The sequence below is a fragment of the Quercus suber genome, unplaced genomic scaffold (assembly GCF_002906115.3).
Source record: "Quercus suber isolate HL8 unplaced genomic scaffold, Cork oak 2.0 scaffold_20, whole genome shotgun sequence".
Classification (NCBI taxonomy): domain Eukaryota; kingdom Viridiplantae; phylum Streptophyta; class Magnoliopsida; order Fagales; family Fagaceae; genus Quercus; species Quercus suber.
The window spans coordinates 2,401,982-2,413,489 of record NW_027069485.1 but is presented as its reverse complement, the minus strand read 5'-3'; the positions used below and the strand labels follow the sequence as shown (position 1 = coordinate 2,413,489).

General features: G+C 34.9%; 1 pseudogene; it reads left to right on the top strand.

Moving 5' to 3' along the window:
* The first annotated feature begins 2,371 nt into the window (after positions 1–2,371).
* LOC112023709 (putative receptor-like protein kinase At3g47110) lies at positions 2,372–7,079 on the top strand (annotated as a pseudogene).
* Positions 7,080–11,508: the final 4,429 nt, after the last annotated feature.

Sequence of the window (11,508 nt, the reverse complement as noted above, 5' to 3'; positions counted from 1 at the left end):
GAACGCAATATTTCAAAACCCTGAATGCAAAACTTGAACGCTTCCCTTTTTCTTTTTTTCCTTTTCTTTTTTTTCTTTTTTCTTTCTTCCAAACCGGCTTGAACGTACCTTCTTTTTTTTTTTTTTCCCTCCCTTTAAGCTTCCCTCTACGTTACATATTTCAAAACCCTGTACACAATATTTCAAAACCCTGAATGCTTCCCTTTTTTTTTTTTTTTTTCCAAACTGGCTTGAAAGTTTGATATTTTTAATTTCTTTTTCCTTTAAGCTGAATTGAAAAGGCTTTGGGTTGGGCTTGATAGTAGAACTAAATAAATAAGAGATGGGTTGAATTAATTATACAAATTTATTATAGGGTGATAGTGGGAGTAAATAAATAAGTAGTGGACTGCAGTTATAGGGCTGTGATTTATAGGGCTGCAAATTGTAAAAACCAATTAAAAATTGAAGGAAAAATTATTTTTTTTTATAAAGAAAATGATGTGGCAGCTGATGTGGCGCAACGTGAGAGCAGCAGAATTAAACGCTACATTTCAACTTTTAGTAATATATAGATGGGGAATGAAGATTTGAACTAAACTATAAGGCTTTGGCTTGCCCCTAGCCCTTGGGATAAAGGGCACTCCCATCTACCACAGGTGGGTAGCTTTCTAAAAAAAAAAAAAACTACTCTAAGTCTCTTGGCACATTAAACGTAGTTATTAAGGCATTTAAACAAGATGAAATGGAGAAAGTGGAATAAAAGAAAAAAAAATTGCACAGGACAATTATTCTCCATAAAATCTCCTCCAACCCATTACCTAATGTTCATAAGACCACAACATGTATTGAAATTTACATCACATGATTCAATAAATCATTTAAATAAGTCATATGATTATTAAATAGGCCATGTGATTAAATATATACATAGATATTCGTTAGAGTCATCGAGTAGTGGTTGGAAGAAATTTCCACCAAACCAATTTAGAGGAAATTTCCATCTATTTACATAATACCTCCATGTCATTTGGCTTATTTTACCTTCACATTTAGAAACTTACAATCAACCACCCTATAATTTGGAAAGTGGAATCCTTAATATTTCGGCGAAAAGATAGCATGTGAGAACTAGGAATGATCATCAGATGGTGCGGTCGATTTTAGGAGAATTTTGGGTAGCTCAAACTTTTGGGAGAACAGAAGTAAATGACCAAAAATCCAAAAGGTTATCTGATTGGGCAGGGAGTCATGGTTCTGTATACAAGCTACAAGGGAACACGGACATACTACTAGATAATCATTTTTTTAAAAGATGAATGTAAATGGGTAGGAAGTAGCAGTCATGGTACTCAATCTTCATTACCAAGTAAATGATTTCTAGTTCATGCCTCTTGGACGTCTGAAAGAAAATCCATAAAGAGAACAATCAACTTTAGAGTATTATAAACACCAGTCAAAGTCAATGATTTCTAGTTCATACCTCTTGGAAGTATGAAGGGCTTATCTATTTATTTATTTTTCTGTAATGTGTTGTTTATCAAGCTATGTTACAGCACAACTCACATATTATGCTGTCGTTTTAAAAGATTGCCGCATTCTCTGGAATTAACGTATAAAAACGGCCATTGACTCACATATTATATATCATTCAACTTTAATCAGTGAAAAATGGGTTCAACTTCAAACGGAGGAATTGAAAATGAGGAATATAAAAAGATATGTCAAGAAACAAGTGGAATCAACCAACCATTATCATCTTTTATAAGAGAGCATGAAATTTTCATCTTCAACATGCATACAATGAATTTGACAGGTCAATATTACACCAATCTTAATCCAATTAAATAAAATATTGATTTAGTCATCTTATTGAATTAAAAGGAAAAGGGAAATACATTAGGGAAAAAAAAAAAAGAAGAAGAAGAAACTTTGCACTACCTGGCCCATGGAATAAGGTCATACTTTACCTAACCTGGATGTATAATTTAGTGTATTTAGCATCAAAACAACATACAATGCCAACCACGTTTTTTTTTTTTTTTTTTTTTTTTTTCGGTTCAGCATCTAGTTTGTCACAAATGACTACTATAATTAATCATTAACGAATCAGTTAAAGTATCATAATTGCTTTTTGGTGTGTGGAGGAATGTGAGAAACAGCATTTTAAGTCTCACACGAGGACAGTGAGTACAATAGTCAAACTTCGGCTTCATGGAATGCAAAGTCAGACCTAGCAGCAAAAAAATCATTTAATTTACATGATAAAAAATGTGGTTAGAGAAAATTTCAAAGAACGTATTCCAGTTAAGTTCATGCCATAACTGACCCCTGCTTAAAGTCTCATTTTTGCTTAACATAATTCTCTATATCTCCCTTTGCCTTGCACCAATATTTCACCATCTGCTTGAAACCAATGAAACTTCATAACACCAAGTTTCATGTGATATGGCCTACATATCTTCATGCTATTCTTCTCTTTCCTATATGCCTACTACACTTGCAAACAACCAATATTACAGCTGCTCCAACGAATGCGACTGATAGGTTGGCTTTGCTCAAATTCAAAGAATTGATAGCCAATGATCCACATAAAACCTTGAGCTCTTGGAATGATTCTATCCACTTCTGCAACTGGCATGGAGTTACATGCAGCCACCAGCATCAAAGAGTCACAGCCTTGAACCTACAAGGCTATACTTTGCGTGGATCCATATCACCTTATGTTGGCAACCTTAGCTTTCTCAAGTTGGTCAACCTCCGTGACAACAACTTATATGGAGATATTCCACAAGAAGTTAGTCATTTGTTCCGACTGCAAGATCTTCTTCTCAGCAATAACTCGTTGACAGGGAGAATTCCAGGTAACTTGACCAACTGTCCTGAACTCAGAGTCATTGATTTCACTAGGAATAAACTTTCAGGGAATATTCCTATTGAGCTGGGCTCTTTGAAGAAGCTTGCGATGCTTCAAATTGGTGGAAATAATTTGACAGGAGGCATCTCGCCTTCTTTAGGAAATATTTCTTCACTCCAGGAACTCTCCTTAGCACTCAATAATTTTGTGGGAAATATTCCGGATGAAATAGGCCGTTTGCAGAAATTATCTTTCTTTGAAGTTGTAGGCAATAATCTTTCCGGTATGATCCCTTATTCCCTTTACAATATATCAACTATGAGCATCATCTCTACTGCAGTTAACCAACTTAATGGCACTCTTCCAGACAACATAGGACTCACTCTCCCTAATCTCAAATATTTGTCCATCTCTACTAATAAGTTCTTTGGTCCAATCCCCGTTTCACTATCCAATGCTTCTCGACTTGAAATACTTGCTCTCTCAGGAAACAATTTTGTAGGACAAGTTCCAACCAATCTGGGAAACCTGCTACACCTCTGGTGGCTAGGTGTTGGGCGAAATAATCTTGGAAGTAATTCAGCTAAGGACTTGGATTTCTTAACATCTGTGAAAAACTGCACCAAACTGGAAATGCTTGATTTTTCTAATAACAATTTTGGAGGTAGTTTACCCAATTCTATAGGAAATTTGTCCATGCAACTCCGTGCACTATATCTTGACGGAAATAAACTATCTGAAATTATTCCTGAGGCATTAGAGAATCTCATCAACTTAACTTCCTTAAACATGGCACGTAACCTGTTCACAGGCAGCATTCCCAGTCATTTTACAAAGTTTCAAAAGCTGGAAGGATTGGCTTTGAATGGAAACAGATTGTCAGGACCCATACCATCCTCTATAGGTAACCTCACTCAATTGGTCAAACTTTACCTGTCACAGAACAATTTGGAAGGAAACATTCCACCCAGTTTTGGAAACTGCAAATATTTGCAGTACTTAGACATTTCAGAAAATAACATTAGTGGAGCCATACCCAAAATCAGTCTTCCCCAATTACTAGTACTCAACTTATCACAGAACTCATTAACCAGCACCCTACCTGTGGAAGTAGGCATTTTCAAAAATATCTATCAATTGGATGTCTCTGAAAACAAATTGACTGGTGAGATTCCTAGAGCCATTTCAGATTGTTTGAGCTTGGAGTACCTTTACCTGCAAGGTAATTTATTTCAAGGCACCTTACCTCCATCTTTGGCTTCTTTGAGAGGCCTTCAGTTCTTAGATCTTTCACAAAACAACTTGTCAGGGCCAATTCCTAAAGATCTGCAGAAACTCTCCCTTTTACAATATTTGAATCTTTCTTTTAATAATCTGGAGGGTGAAGTTCCAACAGAAGGCATCTTTAGAAATGCAAGTAACATATCAATGAAGGGAATATAAAAAGCTTTGTGGGGGTATCCCAGAACTGCAGCTGCAAGCATGCGAAATTAAAGTTATGAAAGAAGGAAAATCCAATGCTTTCAAATTAACAGTCATAATTGTTTGTGGGATTTTTTTCATCACTTTGTCTTCACTCTTTCTTGTTCTCTATTGGAGGAGAAAATCAAAAAAGAAATCATCTTCTTCACTCTCAAGTACTGAACTCATTTCAAAGGTTTCATACAAGAGGCTCTATCAGGTGACTGGCGGATTCTCTCCTGACAATCTAATTGGATCTGGTAGTTTTGGATCTGTATATAAAGGAATAGGAATTCTTGATCAAGAAGAAATGATAGTTGCTGTAAAGGTGTTGAACCTTCAACAAAAAGGAGCTTCCAAGAGTTTCATTGCTGAATGCAATGTGTTAAGAAATATTCGGCATCGGAATCTTGTTAAAACCTTAACATGTTGCTCCAGCATGGACTACAATGGTAATGAATTCAAAGCTCTAGTGTTTGAGTTCATGGCGAATGGAAGCCTAGAGAAGTGGCTGCATCCATATATAGACAATGAAAATCAATCAAGGCATTTGAACCTTCTTCAAAGACTAAATATTGCAATTGATGTTGCTTCTGCATTACATTATCTTCATGAGCACTGTAAAAGACCAATCATTCATTGTGATTTAAAGCCAAGCAATGTTCTTCTTGACAATGACATGATTGCTCACGTTAGTGACTTTGGCTTGGCAAGGCTCCTTTCCTCAACCAATGATGTTTCTCAAAATCGAACTAGCACAGTTGGACTAAAAGGTTCAATTGGTTATGCTGCTCCAGGTAAATAACTACTTAACTCTCAATTATTCTAAATCATGATTTTGATCACGTTGACTAGCATCTCTAACAGTCTTCTGACTAAGATTTACTCATTTAGCACTGTCGATTTATTTCTTCAGGCTTATCTATGATTATGCTGATAGCATGCCAATCAGGTTTATCAAATATGTAGACTACCAATAAATAGAATTATGCAGCCCCTGCATAAAAATTGTACGGACAACTTTTTAGTTGAGAGAATTGGTCTCTTTTTAGCCTGGGAATATTGGTTCCAGCTAGGATTTTAAGGCTTGGGTGCAGATTAATAGGAATTGCAAGGGAGGATTTGACCACTATTTTTTTTCCCCTAGGTGAAGGCACCAGGGATTGAACCAGTAGTTTACCCACCTTAGGGTAGAGGTGCCAGTGCCACTAGGGCAACAGGCCATTGGCGATTTGACCATTATTAAAGAAGTTGCAAATCTTTCATAAATTACAACCAATAAAAAAAGAGGCTTAAATATGAGAAGACAATGGCATGTCTCTTTCGTTTGGGAATAGTACATTGAGATTAGAATCTAACGCTGAAAATGCAAACCAGAAAAAGATTTTAAGATCAAAGAATAGCCTTTATTTAAACAAGAAATTGAATATTGGTCAAGAGGAGACAAACAAAACAAAACAAGTAGAGATGAAGAAAAATTCACTCCAATAATCCCAAGATAAAAGAATGCTTAGATTGGAGACACAGCCATTGAAGTTGTAAACTTTTTTGACCAAATGCAGGATGGACTGATGATTGAAATCCTGCATGGTTCAACAAGAAAATTTTATTTCAGCTTATTAAAAGTTTGCCCCCTTCTTCCTTTTTCTCTGGTAGCTTTTTGTGCCTTTTCTTTTTCGAATTTGTATTTAATTTCAAATTTTCAGTTTAGCTATTTCAAGCAGCTTTATATGTGACTTGGAAAAAAAGGAACATACAAATAGACATAGTATAGCTGGTATTTAACAGATTCCTAAATAGCTAAATAATTTGGTTGTCATCGGATAAAATCAGGGCCTATTACTCTCTGTAGCCATACATGCAGTCATGGCTTGTTGAGAGGCCTTTATCTACTACTTAATTACAAATAAGTAAAGGATATGATGATCAAATGATCCTAATCATTAACTTACATTTTCCACTGTAAGATGCAAGCATGAATGTTGTTCCCTTCTATCATGCAATTTGTCAGAATTTTTACAAGTTGTGACTTTAGAATGCAGATTCTCTATCACATTTTTTCAAAATAATATTAAACAAAACATTTAACCTCTAAATATTGTATATCAGATCACAAAAAGCAAGTATTAAGCTGCAATATGAAATTTCCCTCACTTTAACTAAGCATGTGAAACATATAAATTGCAGAATACGGAATAGGTGGTGAGGCATCAAGGCAGGGCGATGTCTACAGCTATGGAATACTAGTGTTGGAGATGTTCACAGGATGAAGACCCACTGACAAAATGTTTAAAGATAGTTTCAACCTCCATAACTTTGTTAGGATAGCATTGCCAGAAAGACTTGTGCAGATTGTGGACCCAAACATTTCCACAAGAGAAGTAGATGAAACAGAAACAGAAGAAGACAACCATGACAATTATGATCACAAGGATCCAGAGGCAGAGGAAGGAAATAACCACATTGAGAACCTACACCAGATGAATGCTAATATGCACAAGTGCTTATTTTCAGTTTTCAAGATCGGCCTTGCTTGTTCATTGGAATTACCACAAGAAAGAATGAATATGGAGAATGTCACCAGGGAGCTTCATCATATCAAAAATGCTTTTCTTGGTATAGGGATTTATGGATAATGAACAAGGTATTATAGCATGTTTCCATACAGTCATACAGAAGTTTAGCCAATAACAGATAACCCATAGAGTGACTAAATTTCACACATTATAGTTTTCAGATGAATCTTTCAAACCACAAACAGAAAACTTTCTTAGGTACCTGATCTGCTAGTACAAGTAGATTTTCTGGTGGTTTTATTAGGATAGAAAGATTAAACCAAGTCTAAGCCACGTTGGATTTTTTCTTCCTAATGTTGTTTTTGTTTCTTGTAGTCTCAACATTGGAAAACATAACTAACTAACTACTATTTTTGCAGGATCATGGAACTTTGTGAAGAAATCAGATTGCAGGAAATCCCCTTTAAATAGCCGCCTTGAGAGTTGAGCGTAACCTCTACTGTATTTACGTGTATGTTCTTTGTTGGAAATAAATCAAACCGGATTTTGTAAGTTATCAACATGTTTGTGACAAAATAGTTACAATGTAGACATGTATTAAGGATATAGCACTGCACAAATTACATGCTAATAAGAAAAAAGTCAGGAGTTATTTGATAAAATTAAAACCTTGAATCAAAACACATTTTGTACTATAAATGAACTAACAGCATTTGAACGTAAAGCAATAGGTGAAAAAATAATAATAATTTGAATAAAGGTAAGAAACTCACTGTTCAGTCTTCAATGCCCTGAGCCAGACTGTTTGTGCAACTTCAGAAAACTTGTTCTAAAAAACCATCATTGAGATTCTTTGTCGAGCAGAATGCATGCGTGCAATGTAAGGATTAGCATTCGGATAGCTTAAAAAAATACTCATTTTTACACTCAATGTTCGCAATCAAATGACCTTTTCTGCCAAGTGCGGACCTCAGTAACTGGTGCATGAGAAATTGAGAATGATTACTGGGCATTTGGACTTTGAAGTGCAATTCTAGAACGATTTGTTACAAATCAATGACCACGTGGCAAAAATTGAAGAACCATTTGCCAACGCCTACAGGAAATAGGGCAGGGGGCATGTTCGGTAGAATAAGTGAGAACATTTTCAAGATGGGCTTAATTACAAAGGGTATCGGTCCTAGATAAGGAGTAATTTAGCTTAAAGATGCTTGGTTGCTAAATGCTAATGTAAAGCCCTTACCCAGACCAGTTGGACATCCATATCAATGTAGTCACTGTGTCCATTTCCTTTTAACTTGAAACTTGAAAGCCTTGCATTGCACACCCTTTGTCACTCACAATAACTGCAAGCCCAAGGACTTTTTTTTTCGGTATTATAAAAGTTTAGAATCCAAGGGGAACTCCGAGGAGTTCTCTCCGAGGAGTTACGAGGAGTTCTCTCCACAGGCCCACTACTTTGGATGATATTTGGGGAGAAAATGTGGTGGAAAGTGGAGTTTTACTTGTGTTCACGTTGGGTTTATTTTTTTTATTTTTTATTTTTATTTTTATTTTTTTAATTTTTAATATTGAAGATTTTTTTTTCTTTTAAACTATTATATTATTATTATTATTATTTTGAATAAAAGCATAAGAGTAAATTTATATAAACTCCATTTTTATCTTCTTAATTTTCTTCTCAACCAAACAACATAGTTTTCCTTCCTTCTACTTTTTCATCTCTTAATAGGGGTTGTTGCACATTGAGCTCAAGGTGATCAGATGAACAACTAGACTTTCAAAAGGAAAAAAATTTACTTGCAAAAAAAAAAAAAAGAGAGTATATACATAATTATTTTTAAACTAATCTATCACCACCCTAAAAGAAAACATTGAACACCTTACTTGAGAATCCCAAAATTTGGGTTCAAGAAAAATAATCTTTGATTTCACAAATATCCTTAACCCCTTAAACAAAATAATATAAGTCCAAATAACATCAACAACAATTAACTCAAAATAAAACAAAAATACTCATAACAACAAAAAATAAACAAAAATGTACCATGGCTTTTTAGTAAAGTTTGTGATGTATTTTTACGTTAGAATCTCATTTTTTTTTCTCCAAAAAAGAAAAAAGAAAAAAAGGGTTATGTCCCACATTACATAAGAGATGTGTTATGTATAGTATTTAAAGTTACCATGATTTTTGAGTGGAGTTTGTGGTGTAAATTTGTATTAGAATCTTATTCACTCTCCCTTTGTGTGTATATGTGTGTGTGTTTTTTCCTCTTAAAAAAAGGTTAAAAAAAGAAGGTAGCTATCTCACATTGTTAAAAAGTGTATATTGTGCGTAGTATAATATGTTCATTCCTCTCTTAAAAGTTACCATGACTTTTGAGTGGAATTTATGGTGTACTTTGTGTTAGAAAATTAATCCCTCTCCCTTGTGTGTGTGTGTTTGTTCCTTAAGGAAAAAATAAAAACAAACAAACAACTACAACAAATTAAAAAAAAAAAAATCAACAAAATGCATATTCAAAAATAAAAAATAAAAATCCCTAATCATTCAAGTTCATAACTTGCTCAACTCAACTCACAGTCGTAGCAAGAATCATTTGTTGCTCTCTCTCTCTCTCTCTCTCTCTCTCTCCCCCCCCCCCCCCCATTTTCTCTTTCTATCATCATTTTAGACTTTATCATTGTCTTACTCATTTCAGTATCCTTTATTCTCATTTATCACTCTTTAGTCCATTTGCTTTTACATTTTGTAAGTAGAAAGAAAAAGTAAAATTCATGTGTTTATGGTTATTATTATTATTATTATTTTTATGCAAATTTATTCAAGTTATCTTTTTATTAAATTTTGTATAATTAAGTTTTTAATGGCTACCTTGAAAAAAATTCGTAAAGCCACCACTATCTCCTAACCAAACACAAGAGAAAACTAAATTTCTTATATTTCCCTACTTTTCCATCTCTTAACCAAACAAAACCTAAATTAATTGGTGTGGAGTAGGCATGTTTAGCCACCGCATGCTACCAATGGGACTGCCAACAACTTTTTGCTACCAATGGAACTCCCCTCATTGCCCACCTCATGGCTCCACTGGAAGTTTCAAGCGTGGTGGTCGACAAAGTTTTTCGAGTGCCGACACTGATCAATGATGAGTTGTGCACACCCATAACATCTGCACAATACTGATATGTGTGTGTTGAGCGTACCAGAGAGAGAAGAGAGAGAGAGAGAAGAGAGAGAGGAGAGAGAGAGAGAGAGAGAGAGAGAGAGAGAAGAGAGAGAATTGCGAGTGAAGATTGAAGAAGAAGACGCTTGTTTTAATTTAATGCGGGTTAAAACGATGTCGTTTAGCTTCTTTATAGTTAAAAAATTGATACTAAACAACATCGTTCTGGACTTGTTATTTAAATTAATATTAGGTCCAAAATTACGTCGTTTTAGTATCAAAATTTAAAATTTAAAATAAAATGGAATGGCATCATTTTAACTCATTTAAGTTTAGGTTAAATTTCTCAAATCTCAGTTAGATCATCATACTCTATCTCTCTCTCTCTCTCTCTCTCTCTCTCTCTCTCTCTCTCTCTCTCTCTCTCATGTAAGAACCTGTTTCTCCTCTCTGCTTTTGCCCTTGCCCCTTGAAACCGTCATTCTCTAAGGCCACCATATAGCTCTCTCAAAGTTTTTGGAGAAGGTTTAACTGATGCTGAATTCCTATCATACTTTCTGCCAAGTTTGTATGTGCATTATATATATATATATATATTATGGGTTTTGTTTTGTTTTTTTATTTATTTAGTTTAGTTTTTGTGATTAGAAATGGGATTGTTAATGGAACAAGAGCGAATTTGTTTGTTTGATTTTTTTTTTTTGGGAATATTTGAAGTATTTTAATGATTATGATGTAGTTTGGGGCGTTAACTTTATTGTGTTTGGTTCATGAAAAAATGGAGGAATAACCAAAATAACCGTACTGAACCGGTATAGTGCACCGCACCTTGTATAGGTTGGTTCTCAACCCCTCCACAATTGAGGTATGGTTATACATGCAGGAAAACTGCCCCTACAAGGGTGGTGCAAAATAACCCCCTAAAACCGGTTGCACTGCACCGTGTACAACCGTAGTGTAGGTGTGGTAAAAGCTACAAAAAAAGGAGAAGAAGATGAGATTGGAATTACAAAAGTAAGACATCTTATATGATACAGTTACTACTGAATTATTACTCGGACCCCACACCTAAAGCCTTTCTAAAAAGATGGTGGTAGAAACGAAAAAATTTTAGGTACTTTTGGAGCACCACAGAAAAATGTTGTTTCATCTTCTTACATTTATGGTAGACTCTATCATAAATTTAATGAGCATATTTTACTATGAATTCGAGAGGAGAAAACACACTTCTTCACCTAAGAATTACTCAGCAGGAACACCCCTTGTGAGAGAGGATGGCGTATGTAACAAAGTCCAAATCCCTTTTTTCCTGTCTAAAGACCTCAGGTCATAGTTGCTGTGTAAACACGATATGGGCGTGCTGCCCGATATTAATTTTACGATAGTATTTTCTTTATTTGGTGAGAAAATCGGCGGACCATTAGAACCAAATCTGTTAAAAGACGACTTGAAACTTGAGACTGTTGAAATTACTCGCATCGTTTTTCGCAAGCAACAAGGACAAATTTAATACCTTGCGAAGTGTCAA